The sequence below is a fragment of the Podarcis vaucheri genome, assembly GCF_965113315.1.
Source record: "Podarcis vaucheri genome assembly, chromosome: 2".
In the NCBI taxonomy this organism is placed as follows: Eukaryota; Metazoa; Chordata; class Lepidosauria; order Squamata; family Lacertidae; genus Podarcis; species Podarcis vaucheri.
In genome coordinates this window covers 92,405,397-92,431,093 of record NC_138760.1, presented here as the reverse complement: position 1 = coordinate 92,431,093, position 25,697 = coordinate 92,405,397, and the positions used below count along the sequence as shown (strand labels likewise).

Here is a 25,697-nt window from a genome sequence, read left to right as displayed (position 1 = left end):
AAAGCCTTAACAAGAAATTTAGATGTTCTAAAGGACATATCTCTCTCAACATTGGACAGCAAAAAACAGGTCTTTGCAAGAGACAACCTTCTTTTCTGTGATCTTAGCAATGGGTGGATATAATTGTTTCTGAGATCGTCATAGAAAGGGCATTCAAGGAGTACATGAATTTTGTATTCTGCTGATACAGAGCTGCAGCCACAAACTCTATCCTTCTTAGGAACTGCTTTCTGTTGGCCTTTCTGTTGCTAATGGAAGGACGTTTAGTCTTGTCTGTGTAAAGGCTATCCTCATTTTAACATTTGGTAAATCTACCAGATATCTTGGCAGGGATGCATACAAAGAGATAAAAGAAGCATACAGTGTATTAGATTGACAGATGTTGATCACAGCCACTTGCGATTGCGTCTCGGTGTCTCTCAGCTTTTGGAGTATTAATTCTTTAGCTCTCTCAAAAAACCCTGTGTCACAAGAAAGGGGGCAGAGAGTCCCAAGCTCATGGCAGCAAACTGCATTTCATGTTCCCACATGTTTGGAGCCATATCTTCCAAAATTGTCACGAAAGATTCCAAATCACTGTGCTTGGAGCTAGCCTTTGGACTTTAGGGCATCACTGATCCTGTTAATAGTGTAGCCTAACTCAGGCATGTGACAACCTCACCCAAACCTTCCCTGCTCACCTGGTCATTCAGACTTTATACAGAGGTGATGCGCAGCTCTAGTTCTGAGTCCACCCAAATTATATTATTTATGATAAAGACAATGATGTATTTACTTTAAATGTATCAGTTTCTTGTTACCCAGAAGGTATCCGAGCGACTTACATTTAAAATAGTCATATAAATAGATCACACCTTTTAGAAAACAATGGAAAACATAAACATTTCATACAACCTATAATAGGAGCCAACTCCCAGGGGCCAGGGGGGGCTTTGGCCCCCGCAATAAAATATTTGAGGGGGCTGGGTCCCCACAAAGTTGATGGGCATTGTCATTCAAATGTTGTGTGTGCACTGCATACAGTGTTGTGTGTGCACTGTATGTGGGGTGGGGCTTACTAGGGCCCCCACAACATTTTATTCAAGTTGGCACCACTGGAATATATATATATATATATGCAGGTTTTGGTGTCTTCGGGTGTCTTCCCGTGTAAGAGTCGGGGTGTCTGTGCGACGTTTCGACAAGGTCTCACTCGTCATCTTCAGGCTGGTGCTTTCGGCTTCTTGTTACTGGAACAGAGCAGAGTCTGGTGTTTGAGTTCCTATAAATACTGTTGAGGGGTGTGGTGTATAGCCTCCAACGTTCTGGGCAGAGAGGAAGTTCCTAGATTAGTGTGCCTTTTCTTCTTTTGTTCCTTAATTACTTGAGGGATATCTTGGGTGATTTCATGAGTGATATTCTGAATATCACTGGGTGGGTCATTAAGTGTAGATTAGTTGCTAAAGCTTTCGTGTCTTGACCTCTTGAGCTTGTGAAGAGTTTTTCTGAGAAGATGGCTGTGCTGCATTTAGTTGTGCTCTGGCTTGGCTTCGTGTATAGGGGCGAGCTATGGTTTTGTGCCTTGTGCCAGCCAGATCTGTGGAGGCTATACACCACACCCCTCAACAGTATTTATAGGAACTCAAACACCAGACTCTGCTCTGTTCCAGTAACAAGAAGCCGAAAGCACCAGCCTGAAGATGACGAGTGAGACCTCGTCGAAACGTCGCACAGACACCCCGACTCTTACACGGGAAGACACCCGAAGACACCAAAACCTGCATTCCTGTACCCGTGAAAATCTACGAAAGCATATATATATATATATATATATATATATATATATATAACAGAAAACAGCCACCCACCATAACTGTGATAAGATTCTTTGGCAACACACTAACAACATAGCAAGGCAAATTCCATCACAGGCCTAGGAGGCGAATCTATACCTGACACTGAAATATGCCACTGAAAGCAGCAGATGGACCTCACTGAAGAGGGCATTCCATAGATGGGGAGCCACAACTAAAAAGGCCCTCTCCCTTGTCATCACCCTCAAAGTCTCCCTCAGAGGAAGGATCCAGAGAAGAGACTAAGGGTTCATGTTGGGAGAGCCATTCCAGAAGATATCCCTGGATGACCTGAATCCATTCAGTTTGGATTTTTTATTTATACCCCGCCCTCCCCAGCCAAGGCCGGTCTCAGAGCGGCTTACAAGCAATAATAAAAACAAGATGAATGATTACAACTTAAAAACAAAAATAAAATACAACATTAAAATAATGGAACATTAAAATATTAAAATGTAGCCTCATCACAGGAGGAGTAGGAAAAGAAAAAAGAAAGAGAGGGAGGGAATCAAATTGGCTCCAAGCCAAAGGCCAGGCGGAACAACTCTGTCTTACAGGCCCTGTGGAAAGAAATCAGATCCTGCAGGGCCCTGGTCTCATGAGGCAGAGCGTTCCACAGACCGGAGCCAGAGTTGAAAAAGCCCTGGCTCTGGTTGAAGCCAATCTAACTTCCTTAGGGCCTGGGACCACTAGGATGTTGTTATTTATGGACCTTGAGGCTCTCCGTGGGGCATACCAGGAGAGGCTGTCCCGTAGGTACGAGGGTCCTAGGCCGTGAAGGGCTTTAAAGGTCAAAAGCAGCACCTTAAATCTGACCCTGTACTCCACCGGGAGCCAGTGCAGCTGGAAAAGCACTCGGTGAATATGTTCCCATGGCAGAGACCCCGTGAGGAGCCTCACTGCTGCATTCTGCACCCGCTGGAGTTTCTGGGACAGCTTCGAGGGCAGCCCCGCGTAGAGCAAATTACAGTAGTCAAGCCTGGAGATGACCGTTGCATGGATCACTGTGGCCAGGTCACGGCGGGAAAGGTAAGGGACCAACTGCTTGATGCAGCGAAGGTGGAAAAATGTCGCCTTGGCTGTTGCTGTAACTTGCGCCTCCATGGAAAGGGAGGCGTCAAGGATTACACCCAAACTCTTAACGGAAGGCAATGGCACTAATTGGGCCCCCTCAAGAGAAGGGAGTTGGTCCCTCATCCCCATGCCATCCCGACCTAGCCATAGGACCTCTGTCTTCGAAGATTTAGTTTCAATCGGCTCCCACAAAACCATCCAGCCACAGCTTCCAAGCATCTGGTCAGTGTGTTCGGGGCCGAGTCGGTGTGGCCATCCATCAGCAGATAGAGCTGAGTGTCATCAGCATATTGGTGACAGCCCAGCCCAAAGCTCCGGATAATCTGGGCAAGGGGGCGCATAAAGATGTTAAAAAGCATCGGGGAGAAAATTGCGCCCTGCGGCACTCCACACACCAAGGAGTGGCGCGATGACATTTCCCTCCCTAGTGCCACCCTCTGTCCCCGACCAGAGATAAAAGAGCACAACCAGTTACAGGCTATGCCCTGTATCCCCACGTCTGTGAGGCGGTGGTCCAGAAGATCATGATCGACCATGTCAAAGGCTGCTGACAAATCTATTCCCCCCCCAAAAAAAGATATTTATTAAAGTTTTTTTTAAAATATAACAATGGAAAAAATAAAAAATAAAAAGAAACAAAATACAAAATACAACATAAAAACAGTTAAAAAACAAATAATTTTCCATACCATATCTTCCTTACGCTTATTTCCCCAGACCTCCTCATACCTCCCTTCTTTGTATTCCACTTCAATTTGTTAGTTCAGCAAATCCTTACCATTAAGCTTTTACCCATTTATAAACCTTTTTTTTCGTATCTCCTAAAGCATTACAGCTGGAAACCCCTTAGTTTCTATCCAACATCCTTCTAACATTCATTAATTTTACAATATTTCTGTAAATAGTCTTTAAATTTCTTCCAGTCTTCTTTCACCAACTCTTCTCCCTGGTCTCAGATTCTGCCAGTCATTTCTGCCAATTCCATGTAGTCGATCAGGCTGCTGACAAATCTAAAAGGATCAGCAGTCCTGACCCGCCTTGATCCAGTTGTCTACGGAGATCATCTGTTAGGGCAACCAGAGCCGTCTCCGTCCCAAAACCAGGACGGAAACTGGACTGAAATGGATCTAATGCCGATGTTTCCTCCAGCAACCTACCAAGCTGTTCAGCAACCGCTCTCTCAATTACCTTACCCAGGTATGGAAGATTTGAACCTGGGCGGTAATTGGATAGGTCTAAGGGATCTAATGAAGTTTTCTTTAAGAGTGGACACACCACTGCTTCCTTCAGTTCCCCTGGGAATGTCCCCGTGTCAAGGGACAAATTGATAATTTCAACCAGGGGGGTCCGCGCAACATCTGGACACTCCCTAATCAGCAAAGACGGGCATGGATCAAGGAGGCAGGTGGTGGGCCTACCAACTTGGAGGAATCTATCCACATCAGTAGGGAGTATCCGATCGAAATGGTCCAACACTGGACCTGAAGTCAGCCGAGGGGCCTCCAGTTCAGTCACTGTATCTAAATTGGCAGGGAGGTCACGGCGGAACAACAGGACTTTCTCTGCAAAAAAGCTCGCGAATGCCTCACAGCTGTGGGTCGAATGCTTAAATTTGGTTGTCCTCCTAAGGACGTTATTGAACTAATTATTCTAAAAAGTTGTGCCGGGCGAGAGCTAGCGGATGCAATGGAAGCTGCAAAGTAAGATTTCTTAGCAGCTTTCATAGCCATCTCATAGGCTTTCATAAGCGTCCTATAAGATGTTCTTGAGGCTCCGTCACGAAGCTTTACTACCTCCAGTGGGGAAAAATTTAACTATATGTCTGACCATCTTTTGTCTGACCTTCTTCCAATGTTCAGCTTCATGGGATGACCCCCTAATTCTAGTATTAAGAGAGAGGGAGGAAAACTTCTCCCAATCCACTTTCTCCAAATTATGCATAATCACATATACCTCAGTCAGGTCCAACCTTTCTTGCCACAAAACTAAAAATGCCCCAAATATTGTTACCTTTCCACACTGGGGAGTTGCTCTATCCCACTGATCATTTGGGCAGCCCGTTTCTGAAGTGTTTCAAACTTTACAACATCCTTTTTGAGGTGTGGTGACCATTACTGACCAGATTTGTATATCAGCATTAGGATACTGACAGATTTATTTTCAATCCCACTGCTAATGATATATGATTTGCCTTCTTTCACAGCTGCTGCACACTGGGCAAACATTTTCATTGAGCTGGCCATCATTTGAGCACATTCTCCTTTCTGGTCAGTCCCTGCCAATTCACACCCCATTAATGTACATGTGCAGTTAGGATATTTTTGCCCAAGTGTGCATCACTTCATACATACACTGAACCACCCATTCACCCAATTTGGAGAGAAACGTTTGGAGCTCTGCACAATTGCAACTACAAGCCGCTCTGGGAATGGGGAATTTAAGAACCAGCCAATAAATAATAATCACTAGCTTAAGCACCAACTTAAAAGATTGCTGAAAGAGCAAAGTTTTTGCTAAATTCTTATTTGTGGCTCTCAGAGCGCAACGATGAGTCCTAGCTAATACAGAAGTAATGCCTTCACTTTGTTTATCTTGGCTATTCCATGACAAACTCTGGGCCACGACCCAGCATGGTGGCTCAATGAAGGGCATGACGCGGCAGATGTGTTTTTCAGTTGCCCTGATAAGCGGTGTTGCAAGATACCGACTCTTAGCTTGGCATTTGTCAAAGTGGCAATTGTGAAATTTCCAAAAGCGAAAAGAAAAGGCCATTTTGCAATTGCCAGTGGAACTGTCTGCAGAGCAGTAATTCTCCAAGTTCATTAACACTGGACACACTGATTCATTTGAGTCGGGGTTCATGGAAAGTTGCTTCTAAATATATCAGCTAGACGTCTAGCCCAAAGGTTGGAGCAAAGAAGACAGGAGTCTCGAAAATGCAAAATTTTGGCTACAAGGCCAAGTTCCGTCCTTGGCTAATGAGGAGTCTGGCTTAATTTTGCAAGTGTGGCAAATGATTGGATGGTGGGTATAAACAGATCATGTTAAGTTGAAAATCAAGCAAACAGATCCAATTGGAACAAGACCAGGACCAACTGATTAATGATCAACACTGAATTGAGAATTCTTGCTCTCAATACTTTGCTGGGGCTTCAAAGCATTCTTTGTCAGCGCCTTGGGAAGCTATGGTTGCTTCGTGTTATGGATTACCTCTTTACCAGTTTCTGGCATTTCATCCATGCTTTGGGGCTCATGACAGCAGTGGGCTATATTGAATGGCTCTTTTGAGTTGCATTTTTTCTTCCTTGGTCCTGAAGTTGTATGTATCTTGTCTACTGCATTTGCATTTCGGATCGCTGTATAGCATCATTCTCCAAGGCGGAATCCACATGTTCCGGGTGAAACAAAGGCATAGTTTGGCCACATTATTTACCAGCATTTCCATGCTATTCTGCTTGTGGTGCTAGCTGTAGGTCTGTGTGCACACCACATAGGGAAGGGTCGTAATTCAGTGGAAGAACATATGCTTTGCATGCAGAAGTTCCCAGCTTCAATCGCCAGCATCTCCCACTTGGGCTGGGAAAGACACCATGCCTGAAACTATAGAGAGCCACTGACAGTCAGTATAGACTACATGGAACTGGATGGACCAATGGTCTGACTTGATATACGGCAGCTTTCTATTTATGTTGGTGTGTCCCATACAACAGCATGATTATATAAAACCAGTTGTTGCCTTTGGGTGATATTCAACTAAATTATTGTGCTAGGATTTTCACTACTGCAATGTGATTTCTCCCCTCTCCCAGGTATGTCCCACACCATCCCCAAATCTGTTCTAGAGGGTTGGGGGAACTCCTAGATCTAGGGGGTACACAGAGTGAGGATGTTCTGTTGCACAAGGAAAAATCCCTGCACTGACGGAACATTCACCTTAGTGCTATGTTAAATACAACCTTTTGCTCTGTCCCCCAGTACATCTGAGGCAATTCACCATCTACCTAATGGAGGACTATGTGATAAAACCAATACGGTTGCTGTGTCTTCATTTTGACGTCTGAATGGCTTCATTTTAAGGCCATCATCACATATGAAAATGCAATGTTGGGATGGTGTGATGACCGCGAGAAGGAAGCTCACCACACAAACACCTAAATTCCATAAAACCCATGAGTGTGGTTTGGACAGAGTGCGATGGACAGAACGTCTCTTTTGAGCTGCATTATTTTCTTCCTTGGTCTTGAAGTAGTATGTAATTTGTCTATTGCATTTGCATCATTACCTTTTCTCTCAGGAGCTCAAGAAGGGTTCTCAGGCAATCTCCTATTCAGATTCTGAACAGAGCCAGACCTTCATAGTTTCAAAATGATTGCTGCATTGTTGATGCACAGAAAATATTTCAGAAGAAACCATAATGCACGTTATTCTTATTGTATGCAACAGCCTAGGGGTTTGCAGGCTGGTGACTGTGGCACCTGCTACTAGAGTAAAGGTATAGGGTAAAGGGACCCCTGACCATTAGGTCCAGTCATGGCCGACTCTGGGGTTGCGGCGCTCATCTTGCTTTATTGGCCGAGGGAGCCGGCGTACAGCTTCCAGATCATGTGGCCAGCATGACTAAGCCGCTTCTGCCAAACCAGAGCAGCGCACGGAAACACCGTTTACCTTCCCACCGGAGCGGTACCTATTTACCTACTTGCACTTTGATGTGCTTTTGAACTGCTAGGTTGGCAGGAGCAGGGACTGAGCACTGGGAGCTCACCCCGTCGTAGGGATTCGAACCGCCAACCTTCTGATCGGCAGGTCCTAGGCTCTGTGGTTTAACCCACAGCGCCACCCACGCTACTAGAGTGGCCAGATGTAAAAGAGGAGAAGGCTCATGCACATCTAACAATCATGCAGAAGGGGCAGTTTCAACAGGTGTAGCTTGTCCTGACAAAACATGACTCACAGGTTCGTCGATATCTTCAGAAATTGTGAGCTGCCCTAGAAATAGTGATAGTGAAGAGCAACACAGAAATGGATATATGTAAATAAATAAACTCCCTCCAGTCTTATAGCTGACCGAGGATTCCACTGCACCAGCTGTTGCAATGAGAGAGCACTTACCTAATGTACGAACTTCAGTTTCACATGGACAATGAACAGTTTGCTTTAAGAGGCTCCAGGGTTTCCCAGTGGCAACCGGTCACAGAAAAGGATTGATCACGCTGCTCCTAAGCCTTCTTTAACTTTTTTTAAAAAAGTATTTCTGTTCCAGAGGAGGAGTCCCCAAGGCCCTGTATAGATTATTTTGTGTTTTTGTAGCCACAGTGTCTAGCTGAGGCAATGTGGTAAAGCATCAGCCTCAAATACTAGAAGAGAGCAAAGCATTATATTTCAGAGGATTGGGGGACCATGTCAGGAGACTCGGGGATACAAGCCTTGGTTGGGAGAACTGCTGTATGTTGGGGGAGCACAATCTCTAGGGATGTAACATGGACTCCACAACGTATGACAGCCAACCAATAAAGGATTTCAAAAGAACTTGACGCAAGGGAGGGAAACAAAACAAAACAGCCTCTTGCAAGGGCTGATTCTCCTCACACGTAGAGGGATGTCTGCCACTTCACTTGAACTGGCGAGGCAGAATCCCAGAAGGCCATTTAAAGTAACTTGCGTAAGCCCTTGGCTGCCCCACTGTAGGAATACAGGGCCCCTTCTCTGAATCTTCGCCCCAGCTGTTAAAGATTTTGGAAGAGTTATCTGTGGTTCTGTGAAATATCAGTTCAACAAGCAAATTAGGAGAATAAAGAAAGTCTGTCAGTGTGCACAAATTACTGCAACTGAGGAAGATGGGAGAAGGATTTATCAGGCAGGCTTTGGAAGCATCAGCATGTTACAGCACAATCCTTCCTGTGTGTGTCAATTCAGATTTGAGTTCAATGGGGCCTGCTCCTGAGCAGGGATGGGAGACTCTGTCAAAGTTGCTTTCACTCCGTTTCTCATATTTTCTTTTGTAAAATAACTTTTTATTGATTTTTAACATCCAGGAAAATAAGATACATTTTAATATAAAAAAGACAAAACTTAATCACAACAGATAAAATTTGGATTAAGGTTGAATTTCTGTGTAGGTGCACAATAAACATCTTCATTAAGTGATCTACTCAGGTAACCGCATCAAACAAACATCTGCATCATATATATTTTTTAAAAAAGGTTTTCCTTTCATTTCTTTTTCCTTTTCAGGGTATAGGAATAACAAAACAGAGGAAGTGTGAGCACTGACAGAATTCAGCTCATACATATCTGTTTAAAAGCTGGAGATGAAGAGCATCCAAGTTCCCGTACATTAAAATATGTCACAAAATCATATCATACCAAAATAAATTTATCTCTTTTATTTTGGCCTCCAAAGACTCTTAATTTGAATGTCAATTTTTCAAGTACTGCAATATCCCATACCTTATTTAGCATACCAATAATCCAGATTATCTCCTGCGAAATCCCTCCAGAAATTTGCAGCTGTGAATCATGCTGCAATAAGAGAGGGTCCAACTAATTTCTTGCTATACAACATGGTAGTGTCATCCTCTGTAAAGACAACAAGGAGTGGAGAAGGTGTCACCTGGCATGGTTATAAAAGTTCTAGTTTCGTGGCATACTGTATCCCCAAAGCATTTGGACATTTCCACCATATGTGCAAGTCCATCCTGAGGGCTTGTCATCCTCTACCAACACTTTGACAAGGAACCAGGACTCATGTAAGATAGTCTGTGAGGCGTTTAGCACCATTTATGAATCAACTTTAATATGAGTTCCTTGTTTCTTGCCGAACAAAATGGTTGTTTCTTATTTTTTCAATCTTAAATTCCATTCTCCACATTTCCACATCAGTTTGCAAATTCTTTTTTGAAGAAAAATTCATCTTAGTGTGGGTTTCTCCTAATGCACACATTTCTGCTAGGCAGTTTTGCCTGAGATACACATTTTTGCAAGGCATATCCCCCCAACACTTCACCTTAGTATATGCATTTGCATATACACCCACAGCCCTCTCCCAAAAGCAACAGTCTGTCTGCAGATTTTATTGATTACAGCTGTAGGTAGGCTTTGGCTCAAGCACTGGGTATATATCCATTTTCAGCCTCCAGATGGCCTTTATCCCCCTCCAGGCTCCACCCCTCAGCTTGCCCCTGATAGGGCACTTTTGAACTTCGGGATGGCGGTTGGCCAGGGAGGTGTTCCAATGGCTGGCTGACATGGCGAAGACATTTGGCCCTCTGGTGTTGCGTGGGGCTGCTGCACAACCGCAACCTTCTGACCAGGTGAGTAGCCATTTTGTATACATTACCTGGCTAGAGAACTGCATTGCAAAATCCAAAGAAGTGTGAATTTCTAAGTGTGGCTGTGTTTTGGAAAATGCACTTTAGAGAGATTTGCCGTTGAATGGGAACTGAAGTGCTCTCCCATCCCTACTCTTAAGTAAGTGTGTAAAGCAGGGATTGGGAACCTGTCCCGATGTTGCTGGCCTCCAATTCTCAGCATTCCAAGGCAGCATGGCCAATGGTCAGGGATGATGGGAGTTAGAGTCCAACAACATTGGAAGGCTACAGTTTTCCCCAATCCCCAATTGCAGCTTAAATATTTCATCCGTGGCTTGATTGGCAAATGTATTGTCACGATGAGCCTCCTCAAAGTCAAAGGTTTGAGCCTTCCCAAGCATAAAGAGAGCTTGTTTGGCACCCCTCACTTTTCAGGGGTGCACAGTCAATGGAGCGGGGCAATCTCTGGATCACTGGCATGTGCTTGATGATCTCAAAGGGAGGAACCCAAGAAACTGCATGCCTATAAATCTAATGGCCCATTTTATTTCCTCTCACTGCTATTCAGGTTTATGCCAGTTTTAAATGGACTAAAACTCTCCCACCTAAAAATAAAACAATTCATAGACATCTGCTTTAGAGAACAGCACACAGGATGACTTTCCCTCTGCTTCCTTGTTTTAAACCCTAAATGTATGATGGTACCTTGGACTACCTGGTCTGTAGCTGCAGGTGCCCAAACTGTGGGAGTTTCGTGTAATTGATAAAACCATTTGCCGTTCCTGTGGAGATGACGTTGTGGGCTGGGAGCAAGCCCCCCCCCCATGGGATGGGATAGCCCTTGCGCCATTGGGTGGTCCTTGGCCACGTCGTCTTTAGGCTATCCAATCTGGATGGCCCGGGGGTGTGGTGCAGGCTATTTAAACTGCCCATGGCTGAGGACTCACCCCTGTTTTCTCCCTGCTCGTTCAGTTCTCCCGCCCTCCCACCCTTAGGTTAGGCTCTTTATTTCTTGACCTTGCTATGGACCTAGGTTGGTTGCCTTGGTTGCCCAAGGGGCCTGGTAGGAATTTTTTCCCACTTGGCAAATTGGCACCGGCCATTTGGTTTTTTGCCTACCTCATAGCAAATCATCACAACTTTGTAATGTTAGGCGGTTAGGCATTGGAGTATTAGGTTGAAGGCGAGGGAAGGTAGTGGCCCCTCCTAATTCATGGGTATTCCATTAAAGGAATCCAGGGTGTGTGGTCTCTGTCCGAAGCCCCAGACAGGGGGCTAGGGCCACGGCACGACCCCTAGCGGTGACCCTGGGGGAGTTCCTAGTTGATGTGCATCAGCAGGGCTCCCCCTACTGGTGATTAACCCTTCCAAGACCCCTGCAGACAGGCAGGAGTCAGATATAGTCATGTGGTTTCCAATGCCTAAGCCAATACCACTCACATTCTGTAACCAATAAAGTTGTGGCCTTTTCCGCCCATTATCCTAAAATACTGTTTCATGTGACTTTATTCCAGTTCCTGGGAGGGTCTGGGACCTTGCCACGCAATGGATTATTACTGTTCTATGAAGGTCTTGTCAATGGCTTATTCTTAGTTTTATTTGCAGTTAGATTGATAATTCTAAGGTGGAAAATATTGTGCATGCAAACAAATTGGTGAATTAACCCTCCAGAGAGATTTGTTATCTTCTTTCACAACTTTCCACTCTGCATTATAATGAAACCAGCCATTAGATCCCAGTTTAGCTGGAATAGAGGTGAACATGACTCAGAATAAGAGGCTTGTCATTCAAAATCATAAAAGAGAACTATATACCATAAAAGAAAACTGAATAATTTTCACCTTTTAAAAAATAAAAATTAAAGACATCAATGCTGAATGTTAGATTATTTGATTTTGTGACAAGCATCTTTCCCATCTCATGGCAGTAGGCTAATTCTGTGGTCAAGGATCTGTGTAATCTGTTCTCTTCTGCCCCATGCACATGACCTGGACATATGTTCCCCTAGCTATGTGACAATTCCAACTTCCTGGGCAGAAAAGTGCCCCCAACAAAGAATGCTTAAAGGGGCTTCTCAGTCCCTCTTCCTCCTTCTGTGCCTTCCTGAGCTGTTTATCTGCTCCACTTTTTGAAAGTAAGCTTAAATGACACAGCTGCTCTTTTATATAGATATAAAAAAATCAAAGATCAACAACTGTGATTGCCAAATTAGACTTCTGTGCCAAGGGGTAATTGAAGTTCAAGGCACCTCTTGCTGAGATAGCAACTTCAGCTACATATCCTCTGAACAAAATGACCTCGTGTGATATTCAAATGCATGATCCAGCAGAAACCAGCAGCAAAGCACTCAAACCTCAAGAACTACATACACAAAACTAGGTGGGCTTGTAGAGCCGTTTAGGCTTGAACCTCCCTCATATTGACACGAGTAGCACTTTTCAACAGAGCTCTGAGTTTTAAGGAGAAAAGGTTTAATCCTTAGCGGAGATATGTCAATTAAACCGTTTTCTCTCAGATCCAGATTTCTCTCAGATCTCTTGGATTCAAGCATAGGGCACCAAATCCCTTACTCCATTTGAAACTGTAGCATTAAATCTAGGTTCAAGTGGGAAAGGTCTGGTCTCAAAAATCTGTAAGGAGCTACTAGAAATTACAGCAGAACACAATGTAGATTTAAAAGCTATCTGGGAGATGCACGTTGGCTGTGAAACTGATGGTATAAAATATAGAAATCTGTGGAGAAATAAACCAGAAAAGCCAATGTAAACAAGTGTAAAGTGATGCATCTAAGGGCAACCCCTTCCCCTTTATTTCACATATATGCTCATGGGATCTGAAGTGGTGGTGACCAGCCAATGAGGCCTTGAGGTCATAATGGAGAGCTCAAGAAACATGTTGCCCCAGTGCATGGCAGCTATGAAAAAGCCAAACTCCAGCCTTTGGTGTTGATGCAAAACATTTTATGCTTGTTGTTGTTGTTTAGTTGTTTAGTCATGTCCGACTCTTCATGACCCCATGGACCAAAGCACTCCAGGCACTCCTGTCTTCCACTGCCTCCTGCAGTTTGGTCAAACTCAAGTTGGTAGCTTCGAGAACACTATCCAACCATCTCATCCTCTGTCATCCCCTTCTCCTTGTGCCCTCCATCTTTCCCAACATCAGGGTCTTTTCCAGGGAGTCTTCTCTTCTCATGAGGTGGCCAAAGTATTGGAACCTCAGCTTCAGGACTTGTCCTTCCATTGAGCACTCAGGGCTGATTTCCTTAAGAATGGATAGGTTTGATCTTCTTGCAGTCCATGGGACTCTCAAGAGTCTCCTCCAGCACCATAATTCAAAAGCATCAATTATTCAGCGATTTTATGCTTAGTTATCCCAAAATGCCTTCAGTTTTTCTAACAGAAAACTGAACATACATTTTGGGATTCCTTCCCCCACTTAATCACACTTCCCTCAACTGTAAATTATTTAATCATCTGCATAAAGCAACATATGAAAATTGTACAGCGCAAGCCAGTCCCAATCAGTTCAATGGGAATTACTCCCAGGTAAGTGTATATAGCAGCCACCCCCAACTTGGTGCCTTCCAGATATTTTGGACTAAAATGTCTTGTTTGGACTCCAATTCCAATCATCTCCAGCCATCACAACTGTGCTTTGGAGTAGTAGCACTAAACATCTGGAAGGCACTAGGTTGGGGAAGTAACAGTGCAATCTTATACATGCATGTATAGAAGTAATTCCCATTACTTTCAGCGGGGTTAGCTTTTTTAAAGTAGATCTATCATCAGCTTTTCACAATTACATAATATGGAGCTAAAGTGACTGCTCATATTTCTTCCTCTCCAGGGATCAAGCACAGTGTACTGGGGACATAGGCAAGAAGTCAGCAGAACTGTCAAGATTAAGTTGTGCAAGTTGCTGGCATGAGTGTATGTGGCATGCGTCTTTCTAACTGGGGGAGTGCTGTTGCCTGGCAAGGTCAGAGGAATATATCCTTGGCTTGGATGGGGAAAATAGTCAGTGGAAAGGCTGGACCTGGTGCTGCCAGCACAGTCTCTAGAGCAGTGGGGTGAAGAAAACCTATAGAAGCTTAGATTGTGTATTAACTATGACCATTCATATCAAAGTTATGGAGAATGGATGGGCTCGTCCTGCATACTTCTGTCTTAGTATTTGTATACATGCAATAGTTTAGGGGCAGGCAGAAGATAGATCTTGACCTACAAGTAGATCTCTGGGTGGCTTGAAGTAGAGGGGCAAGGATTCCTTTTTCCCACTTGTTTAACAATAGTAAACAATGAAATTATTCTAAGCACCAAAAAAATCATGGTGTTGAAATGAATAAAGCTTTAGTGTGCGTAACCAGGAGCAGATCTTGTGGACTAAGTTTCATTTACCATGGCACCAGCCTCCACTACCGAGATACAGAGAATGCACACTCATTTGATGCAACACGCCTACAGATAGCTGAGTTGCTGTGATTTGCTTCTTCTGCTCTGCCTTCTAAAATGCTTGTCTACTTATTGTTGTTTTTAATGTACCGGTAGATTCTAAAATTCTATTTCATGTTTCTAGCCAGATAAGTGCTTTGAAGGCCCTTTGGTGGGGAAGTGATACACACACACACACACACACACACACACACACACACGGGAAATGAGAGAAATCAAAGGGGCATTGGTGCCAGCTCCTAGGAGCTGAGACAGTTTCAGGCTCCTCAATTTTTTGAGGGGGCTGGGCCCCCTCAATGTTCAGAGGGCATTTGACTCTGCCCCCTGACTCCCCACAATTTGAGAAGATGCTTCCTCAATCAACTTGAGAAGATGGCAACTCTGCAAATGGGTGCTGTGGAAGGACTGCTAGGTAAATAGGAAAGGATTGAAAATATGTTCCAGTGCAGTGTTCCTCCCCTGCACCATTGGGTCCCCAGACTACAACTTCTATTCTTCCTGATCATTGACTAAGCTTGCTGGGGGTGATGGGAGCTGTAGTTGCCTGACCTTATTCCTGAATTCAACACCTAATTAAAGGGTTTCCTCTCATCCCACTCCCACCAAATATTTTTTCACCTCAGCAATGCTACTTTAATACAGTTCAGCTTGTGACTGTATTAAAGTATAAACCCAACATTCTCTGAGGGATGTTTCCACCAACTTTTCAATGACATCATCATCAGAAGCTAATGTGACAGCTCATGATTCTCCCTCTCAAGCCAGCATACTGGGAATCTAAGCAGTGAGTCAGGAGCAAAATTGTCCAACACATTGGCAGTGTGCAGATGTGTGTTGTGTGTCTTCCCAACTGAGGGCAGGATATTGCAAGGAGAGAAAATGGTGCCAGCTGAAAGGCCAATCTTGGGGCTATCAAAACCACAGTAATGGATTGTGGGATGGCCTAAATGTGAGAGGCAGCTGACATCTAAGTTCCTTCCCATGCTATCTCCACTCTATAGCACCGGAAAACAATATATATTTAAAACAAGATATCATCACCTGCTTTTCATATGGATTTGGAAACACTGGCTATTATGTAAGACAGGATCCAATTCTATTTAATAGGGACAGTGATGAAACAAGCAGTATGAGCCAGAGGTCCTCATTGATAAAGTGATTATTTTTTAATAGGTTAAAAGTAAAGGATATATAAAAGATGTGGGTTTCAATTTACAACACTGACAAATTATGCCTTGCCCAGTCATAGCAATAACTTACCATCTAATTTCTAAGTTTCTAAAATTACTTAAGGGCTACTACATTTTTCTATGCTTCAATTTATTTGCCTTACAAGGGAAATGTGAGATCCAATTAGAGCTAGCGGCAGATTCAGATAACTTCTGGCTTCTGTGTTTTCAAAGGGAAAGCTTCTGTTTGCTTCTCTGACAGTCTAGCTGTCTAACCTAATGCAAAGCATCCAGACAATAAAACAAACCACAGACAGTCCTTAATCTCACCATGTTTGAAGATCTAACCCATAAACAAAGGTATGTATAAGGTTTTATTTTATTTTGTGTGTGAATAATTTATATTAATTTTTCTGTTTTACAATTTAGAACATTCATTTAAACAACCTTAAAATGTCAATGACTTCCCTTCTCTTTCCGTGGTTCATTTTGCATATCACAAATCCCTGCATATTTTACATAAACTAAACCATTCAGTATTCCATTATTACATCCATCAAAACTTGTTTACACTGTTGAATTTATCTTAATGCTGCCAATGTTTTCAAGTGTACACAATCCGCCCCCCCCCATATTCAATAAACATTTTCTAGTCTTCTTTAAATGTATGTTCTTCTTGTTCTCTTTTTCTATATGTTAGGTCTGCAAGCTGCGCATATTCCATCAGTTTAAGTTGCTATTTTTCTTCAGTTGAGACCTTGCTCATTTTCCATTTTTGGGCTAACAGAAAACGGGCTGCAGTAGTGGCATACATAAATAACCTTTTTTGACACCTGAGAATTTCCGTCAGAATTTTGTGTAAGGTTTTATACCAACATTGCAAACTTTTGTTGATCCTAGTACAAATGTTTCGTAGAGAAGGTGGCTTTTGAGGAGAAAGAGATTGGTGACATCACATAGATCTTCTGGGAAGAGTTTGAGGCATACGGGGCTATTATAAACTCAGTGATAGGGCATATTTTTTCCACATGGAATTGAATTCCTCATAATTTCTAGTAGAAACAACCTCATACTGCAGTCCTGGTAAATAATTCCACCTACGACTTTGCTTTGGGAAACCATCGTCAGTCACAGTGGACAGTACTGGGCAATATATACTTAATGGTCTGACTCAGTATAACATAAATTAGATTATAATGAGGCAGACTATTGAGCCACCTAGCTAAGCAGATGCCATTCTTAGCCTACCAGGAGATGCTGGAGCTTGGAAACATTCTTGTGGGAAACATGCTTGGCCATTGATTTATTTCTCTTCCCCTGAATAAAGTAGCTTTATGTGTTCAAGAAACAGCAAAGAAAATGGGTGGCACCATTTGAGAGCACAGGAGGCTTTAGCTGAGGGTGATAATAGGAAAGGAATTCATGGGCATGAATGTAGACCCTGGGTAACAAACCTGTGGCCCTCTAGATCAGAGCTTTCCAAACTGTGTCGTGACATGTTAGTGTGTCAGCTGCAGGGTGTAGGTATATCAGGCAAATGCTCCCCCCGGGCCTGGAAAGGGGTTAGTTTGCAAGTAAAACTGAATTACTGTGCTGCAAAATGATGCATGTCTAAAAAGTGCGTCACCAACATGAAAAGTTTGGAAAGCTCTGCTCTAGGTATTCTGGGCTCCAGCTTTGATCAGCCCCATGCAGCATGGCTAATGGTGAGGGATGATGGGAGGTAGAGTCCAGTGACATCTGGAGGACCACAGGTTCCTCATCCCTTGTGTAGAGCGAGTCTTTGATTGGTTTGAATATCTATGGGAAGACTTGGGTGTGGATTCCAGTGGCCATTATGCAGTAACTGGCAATATGAACAAAAGCCACATCGATGTCCTAGAAGACCATCAATGAGAGCAGAATTCATACATAAATGTGGCAGAAGCTGTGCTTTTGAAGACAGAGTCACTGTAACCTTGATTGATCATGACAGAAAAGAAAAACGGCCTTCATCTACTAGCAAACAAAAGTTCAGGAATCCTTGGAACTATTTGCTTAACCTTGCGTTTGAGAGAGATCTGTTGAAAGTGAAGCACTGTACACATTTCGGCAGACTGAGGTCACTTGGTTTCATTCCCACCTCTTTCTCTGCAATCCTGTTTTCAGCCATGTCACAAAGTTTCCATGTTCCATTTGGCTTGTCCGTAATAACATATTTGGGACAAGCAGTTGTTATGCGTCAAGGTAATAAAAAGCAGGTAGGCAACTAATGGAAAAAGGTCAGGATGTGGGTGGATAATCAGCCCAAGATGACACAATAATCCCTACCCACCCTAATTTCATACAGTAATGTAGGATTTCATACAGTAATCTATATATTGTTTGGTCTTAATGCTACCTTGCACAACTCTGTTCTTGGTGCTCTCTGCACAATTAATTTAGGGACATGACCTGTTTAAACTGGTTTTGAAGAAGATAAACTGGGAACACTGCCTTAGCATAATCCATCATAATCCAAACCCAAGATCCACCAGGATAAAAGAGTTGGGATGTGGTGGACATTGGACTTTTCCAGCTACCCAGGCCTATGCTGGCAAAATCCCTCACCCCAGATGAGCTGGAGAGACTCCAGCATAAGTCCCTCACTCTGGTTCAGTTGACAGAACTTAAGTTGATGTAATTTACACTAGTCTGAGTCCCTGTAAAGGGGCGTTCCAGGGGCACAGCAGGAGTGGGAGAGGGCAAGGACACACTTACACCTATTCTAAAGCTTGTTCACCTCAGTCATGTGACCTAGGGCCCAATTTTCAAAATTTGGGCCCACTCACTAATGGTTCAGACAACAGTAACCCCCCTCCCAGAGGTTCCTGAATGAGATTTGGAACAGGAGTAATCACAGGGCCAGTTCACATGGAAAGGAATCTCAGGATAAAATAAAACGGGGAGGGGAAGTTCTTGGTGTGTCATCTTTAGCTCCTTGATGGAATTGTGAGATATAAATGCAGTAAATAAATCAAGAATTGCAGCTATAAAGAAATAGTTGGGTGTCAGATTAGTTGTCACCTGCCCAATAATTGTCTGTGCCACCAATGGAAGTAAGCTTAGGAAGTGATAATATTGTCATGGAAGTATGCCACCTCAGATTTTAGCCCCATAGTCAATTTGGTATAGGTCATATACTGCCTAGGCCTAGTTTTCTCTGTCTTTGGGGTGGAGATGAATGCTGAAATCCCACTAAATATCACCACATGGTTTATGATGGTACCAGGATGATTTTCACTGAGCAGTTTGAGAAAGGCTGTGAGATTGTCAGATGAAAGGTGCAGTATTATTATAGCTTGAGTGAATCTTTGGAGGCTGGGATTATTACAATGCTTCCCTTATTGACTACAAAGCCAGCATTGAGTTGCTAAACCCATAAAATTGCATGAACAGAAGTCCAAAGTGTGTGCTCATGGTTGACTCCCACACAATGGATCACACTTTATAGCAACCAACCATTCGTTGTATGTCTTGACATTTTTCTAATCATTATCATCATCTTGGCAAATGTTTCACATAATTATATTGTTGGAATCCTTACACGAATCTTGTAAGTATTATATCCCTCACTCCAGCACTGCAGATGGAGCAGTTCAGGTCACTGACAGGAATTGATGGCACAGGTGAGGTTTATACATGAGACTTCCTGATTCATTCATCTCTTAACCACTATAATACATCAACTTTATCAAAGAACATTTGACATTCCCCCTTTGTTCTTTAGATATCTATGTTCTTATAAACCATTGTGCTCTTATTTATTTCTTTTGTTCATATCCCAACTTTCCTCTACAGAACTCAGGGTGGGGTACATGGGGCTTCTTCCACTTCCATTTAATTTCACCTTGTATGGTAGGGGTTGATAGAAATTGGCCTGAGATTACACCATGAACTTCATGGCTGAATGGGACCTTGAGCCCGAGTCTCTCCCTGGTTTAAGACCAAGTATTTCATCGCACAGTCTCTTAAGCTAAAATCATTCTGAACCATAAAAGCAAGAAGAACCAAACACTGGCTATCATATGTGTTCAAATATGGAGATGCTTTGAAACCTACAACAGTATGACTGGACTCTGTTTTGGATAGAGTATCTTAGTGAAAAACTCAGCACTCAGTGGCCAACATGCAGTCTTGACCACAGGGCATTGAACAGGGAAGTTTATTTATTTAAAATACCGGTAGTTTTCTACAAAAAAAAGGGCAATACAACTCAAAAACCCCTTTCAAATAAGGCACATGCATTAGACTAAAATATGTACAATAAAATACAGCAGAGCCACAGTAAGTCAGGCAATTTTTCAAAGGCTTGTCAGCAAAAGCCTGCATAAACAAACCGGGTTTTCAGGAGGCATTGAAAACCTAATAGAGTTGTTGCCTGTGTTTTTTCAGGAGAGAGATGATTCCACAGATTAGGCACCACAAGCCGAAAAGTTCTTGAGAGACAGACTCCCTCAGAAGGTGGTAGACTTTCCTTCATTGGAAGTTTAAAAGCAGAGGTTGTATGGCCATCTGTCATGGATGCTTTAGTTGAGCTTCCTGCATGGTCGGGGGTTGGACTAGATGATCCTCAGGGTCTCTTCCAACACTACAATTCTATGATTCTGTGACTTCAGCAGACTGTGGTGCAACTGGGAGGGCCTCATCCTGATTTCTTAATAACCATGCAGGTTGAAATTTTAGTTCCAATTACATTGGCAAAATCCAAATATTGGAATCAAAATGAAGCAGAACATTTGTATTGTGAAATTTTGAATTTTCAAATTACTGGTAAATTTCAGAATTTCACATTCAGCTATTGTAGTCTCATGCAAAAGATTGAACATCACATGCAGCTTTACTGAAACTCTCAAACATGATCCCGAACAACCCCCAAATGGAATATTAAGAGAGCTGCCTATAAACTACTAGGTTCCTCTATAAAGTATAAATCATATGCACAAGCAATGTCTCAAAGGCAAATAAGTCATAATTTAAAGTGAGTTTTTTAAAAAGCAACAATCCTATAATAAAGAAATAACGTTCTACATCAATAAAATGGTTGGAAGGGAACAATTATGCTCCTACAGCAATCCCAGAAAGTCAGAGCCAATATGGTGCAGTGGAATATGTAGACCAGTGGCACCTGGGTTCAAATCCTGCTGTACTGTAAAGCTCACTGGGTGTTTTGGGAGCCAGTCACTATGGCTCACTTTAATATATCTCACTCGTTGGTGCTTATTTCTTCCTTCCTACTATGCTTTTCCATTTAAAAACACACAAAGCAGCTTGCAAAAGTTAAAAGCAGTAACACACAACAATTAAAAAGCAACAGTACAAACAACACTAAAAGCAGGGTTTAATTTTTTATTTTTAAAAAGGAAAGCATACCATTATGAGTTTGGGGGGATCAGTCTGGATGATGCCCTGAGTCCCTTCCAGTTTCGGGGTTTCTGTATCTGTGGCCGTAGAACGTATAACAGCAAGCTTGCCAAACCATTGTCCAGGTAATGGCTTTGGCTGATTAGGTGAGCACCACAATTAGCATAACCAAAGAAGTTGCTCTGTGCTGCAAAACAAGTGGGTGGGCTATAGTCCCTCCCTAAGGATGTGGAAATCGCTGTCTTCTTTATGTTTTTTCTCCAGACTTGAAAGGCCCTCAGTCACACAAGTTTGCTCTTAAAGGGAATGATTATGTGAAGAATGTAGTATGTAGCAGGCAGTGTGTTAGCAGGAGATGTGGAAGACCCACGGAGGTAAAAATGGGGATCCTCAAGCTGGTCACTTCCTTTCTCCTTAATTCACATGGTGTTTCTGGAAGGAGATAACTCCATGTATTGTACACCATCTTGGGCCCTGGTAGAAGAGCACCCGCTTTTCCTTCCCATGCAAAGGTCTGTGGTTCCAACCCTGGCATCTCCTAGTAGCATGGTGATGCCCCCTGCCTGAAAATCTGGAAAGCCACTGCTGGCCAGTATACGCAATATGGTGCTAGGCAGACCGATGGCCTGACTCAGTTCAAGGCAGCTTCCAGTGACAGGATTGAAATGTGATGTGCATTTTGAGCTTGGAAACTTCATGGTCCCACAATAAACAAGCCAATTAGGATATACAAGAGGCACATTCCTTTCACGCCAATAGGCTAACAATAAAAGTGGAAGAAGGGGACCATAAAATGTTATTGTGAGCACCAAACACTTTTATTCCTCTCAACTTACAGCACAGCTGCCTATCTTCAGAATCACCACCAGGCTACGTTTAGCGCAATAGCGCTGATTTCCCCCCTACTTCAGAGTTCAAGTTGTAGTTCTCCAAGGCTGCTGAGAGTGGCTCCCAGTTCTCTGAGTACCCAGGAAAGAGAAATTGATTGTTAAACCCCAATGTGAACTGTAGGTCTGCAAGTGGAATAAGGTAAACAGTTGAGTGTTCACCCCCTTTCAATATTTTAAATATATTTCTTTATTTTTTTGGTTACTTCATCTTAGAAAACTTCTTTTTTATGAAGGGGACACTACAGTGGTACCTTGGTTGTTGAACTTAATCTGTTCCTGGGGTCCGTTCGATTCCCAAAACCAAGGTGCAGCTTCTGATTGGCTGCAGGAGCTTGCTGTACTCAAGCAGAAGCTGTTAAGTTCTGGGCGAACATATCAGATGACACAGTGATTCTTCAAATAGCTCTTGTTTATTTAAAGGCCAGAACAGGACTGAACTGAAGGGCTCAGTCAGCTTGCTTATATAGAGCTCCAGAACAACTTAGCTGTTGCAACTTTCTAAAACTATCCAATCACTGAACGTCACTTTCAATCCTTCATTTGCATAACTATCTACAGTATCCCCCTGCTGGCCCAGGGTGCGAACTTCAGTACATAACAGAAGCCACATCAGATGCTCAGCTTCCAAAAAATGTTCGCAAACCAGAACACTCACTCAGGAGCCTATTTGTTCGGGAGCCAAGCCGTTCAAGAACCAAGGTACCACTGTACTTCTTAGAGCTTCTGGAAAAGCATGGTTTACCTCATTGTAGGGATAAGAGGTCCTGTCACAGCCCACAATTACATGTGCATAGTAGGTGCGGAGTAGTAGTTAGAGTGCTGGGCAAGGACTGGCAAGTCTTGAGTTCAAATCCCCGCTTAGCTAGGAAGCTGAGTGGGTGACCTTGGGTCAGTCAACAGCTCTCAACTGCACCTGCACTGCAGGGTTGTTGAGAGGATAAGATGGGAGAAGGAACCACATACAGAGCCAAATGCTTCTTAGATACAGTAAATAAAAATATTCAGTAAAGTCAAATAGCTGGATTTCATTTGCAAATTCACAGCATTCCAGGTCCAGAAGATGAAACTTTCTCACCATAGTCACTGGCTTACTCCAGTCCCTAGAGGCACAGAATGATGACACTGCATTCTGCCTTTTCAGTCTTGCAGAGAAATGTTCCTACCTGGTGAAGAAGCCAAAAGCATCATCCCGTTACTTTAGTTGCGTAGGTTGGAGGCATTGATTACGTTTCTGCCACTGGGTAGTCATGGATTTTGTATACTCTCCCCTTTTTCTTTTAAAAAGCACATTCTTTTTATAAATGAAGGCTGTTGTGCTGGCTCGCTCCCCCTCAGCGAACTGCGGCTTGAACCAGTTATTTGTTTTCTGGAAAATATTTGTGTTTTCCAAGAGGCCACTGAGTCACAGATAGCCATAAGGACTGGCAGAAATAACAAGCTACCGCTTCTCTTTCATGCTGCTAAGTGCCCAATAAATCCTATAAGCATGTACTGTGCTAAAACAGAGGAGCATAAATAGACTTTATGAAGTCTCAATGCTCATTTACATTTTAAAGCTGCTCTGGTAGCCAGAGCTCACATTTTATTTCCTGGAATCGTAAGTTGTCCCCTGATAGGGAGGCTTCTTGGGCTACAAGTTCTTGGTATAAATGACTCAAGACTTCAAAAGTGGGCACCTAGACAACCAAGGACGTATGCTTTTTGTTACGTCAGTGTGAATCTCAAACAACAAATGGCACTCAAGACCATTCTAGCCATACATGTCAAGATGGCTGTGGGAGGCATTATTATAGCCAAGTGGTTCATTGTAAGCTTGTGACCTGGAAGTGGGCACTTCTGAAATTGCAGAAGAACAGATCCCTCAAGTGTCTCTATTTTCCAGGAACAGTCCTGGATTTACAGAAGCCGTCCCAGTTTCTGATTTGATCCCGGAATGTCCTGTTTTTCCTTAGAGAATGTCCCTGTTTTCACCAGAGAAATGTTGGAGGGTATAGTAGGATGTTCCTACTTTCATCGTTAATTTTTTGGAGGTTATGGAGTTATCTGACCCCTGAGCCATGTTATTAATGTTGGAAGCCACCCAGAGTGGCTGCGGCAACCCCATCAGGCGTAAGGTGAAAATAGTCTTCTTCTTCTTCTTCTTCTTCTTCTTCTTCTTCTTCTTCTTCTTCATCATCATCTTCTTCTTTCCTCCTCCTCCTCCTCCTCCTCCTCCCCTCCCTCCCTTCCCTATTTTTGTTGGTGAAATGTTGGAGAAGAAATGTTGGAGAAGAAGATCATGCAAATATTCACAGTTTTCGAGGCAGCTTGCTGATCTACAAGGTCTTCAACAATTGGTGTCAGTTACTTTCCCCAAGCTAAACCATGTCTCATATATACTACCCCCCACCCATCAGGGCCACACACACATTGCAAAAGTGTCATTACAGTGTGCTTTCACTGCTGGTATCCTTGACAGGCTTTGAATGGGCCATTGAGAAAGTTCCAAACTGCACCCCCATGAAGCAAATATATTTGCTCAGTTGTTGAGAGTGTGTGTGTGTGTGTGTGTGTGTGTGTGTGTGTGTGTACGCAGGCACTTTTAAACACATATACCCAATCAAAATATTGTCGAATCCGTGGTGCTTCTTTACGTCAAAGGGGTTTGTTTGTTTGTTTTCAAAATCACAGAATGTACTTTTAGACTGCTTGAAATTTACACTCTCTTTAAAAGAAAAAAAAATCATGTTCTTTTCTTAACACACAGGCGCGTAGGGAAAGAGTGCAGTAATGAATCTGGCATGCTATCAGACTGTTGACTTTCAGCCAAATGGTGATCTCAGCTTCACTGGCTTCATTAAGGCTATTCTGGATTTACACTGGTTTTTGCTGAAGTCAGAATAGCAATCTCTGGCATTCAATACTTGGTTGCACTGTGCTATTTTTAAATAAGATTAACAGACTTTTTACACTTTGTCCCAGTGGAATAGTAAAAGATTGCTGGGTCTATGAGGTTTAGGTCCCTTTGGTTCAGGGTTTGAGATGCCACTTGGCTTGCTGCCTTCAAGGCTGGCATTGAGTTCCAGCCCTGGTTCCACTAGGATAGGGGAAATCTGATGATTTCGGTTTCCCTCACCTCAGTTTTTTTTTTTTTTGGGGGGGGGGTTGGTGTAAATCATCTCAGTGCAATTTTAAAAGGGTGAGGAACATGAAAATCTTTATGCAATTCCATGCACATTTCTTCTTTTTTTTAAAAAAACCATACTTTTGTATACAGTTTTGCCTAGCGCAAGGTGGGTTTTTTGTGGTTTTTTTGCAAGCAATTTCCCCCTAAGAGAATGCATAGGGATTGGGCTAGATTACCCTTGGGATCCCTTCCAACTCTATGATTCTATTCTTTGTTCCGGTATGGTATTTTCACTTGTGTGCATTTTGGGTTGGAGAACAACTTCGCAAAATTCGGAGATGTGTGAATTTCAGAGGAGGGTTTGCAGACTGCAGGTTCAGGTTGAATGGATTGAAGCAGCTTTCCTTAAAAGGCCAGCTTTACTCCATGCACTTTCTCTGTGCTATGCTCTATCACTTCTAGCATGTCACTTCTTACCTGTGTTTT

General features: G+C 43.0%; 2 long non-coding RNA genes across 2 annotated transcripts; one reads left to right on the top strand and one right to left on the bottom strand.

The window, feature by feature from the left end:
* The first annotated feature begins 10,090 nt into the window (after nt 1-10,090).
* LOC309526104 lies at nt 10,091-19,386 on the top strand. Its single transcript, XR_014216668.1, has 3 exons — nt 10,091-10,216; nt 14,060-14,107; nt 17,561-19,386. It is a non-coding gene; the product is annotated as an uncharacterized lncRNA (long non-coding RNA).
* A 1,480-nt stretch (nt 19,387-20,866) lies between these two features.
* On the bottom strand, nt 20,867-24,496 carry LOC309522082. Its single transcript, XR_014214828.1, has 3 exons — nt 24,398-24,496; nt 23,173-23,268; nt 20,867-23,082 (listed from the first exon to the last, which is right to left on the bottom strand). It is a non-coding gene; the product is annotated as an uncharacterized lncRNA (long non-coding RNA).
* Between the last annotated feature and the right edge of the window lie 1,201 nt (nt 24,497-25,697).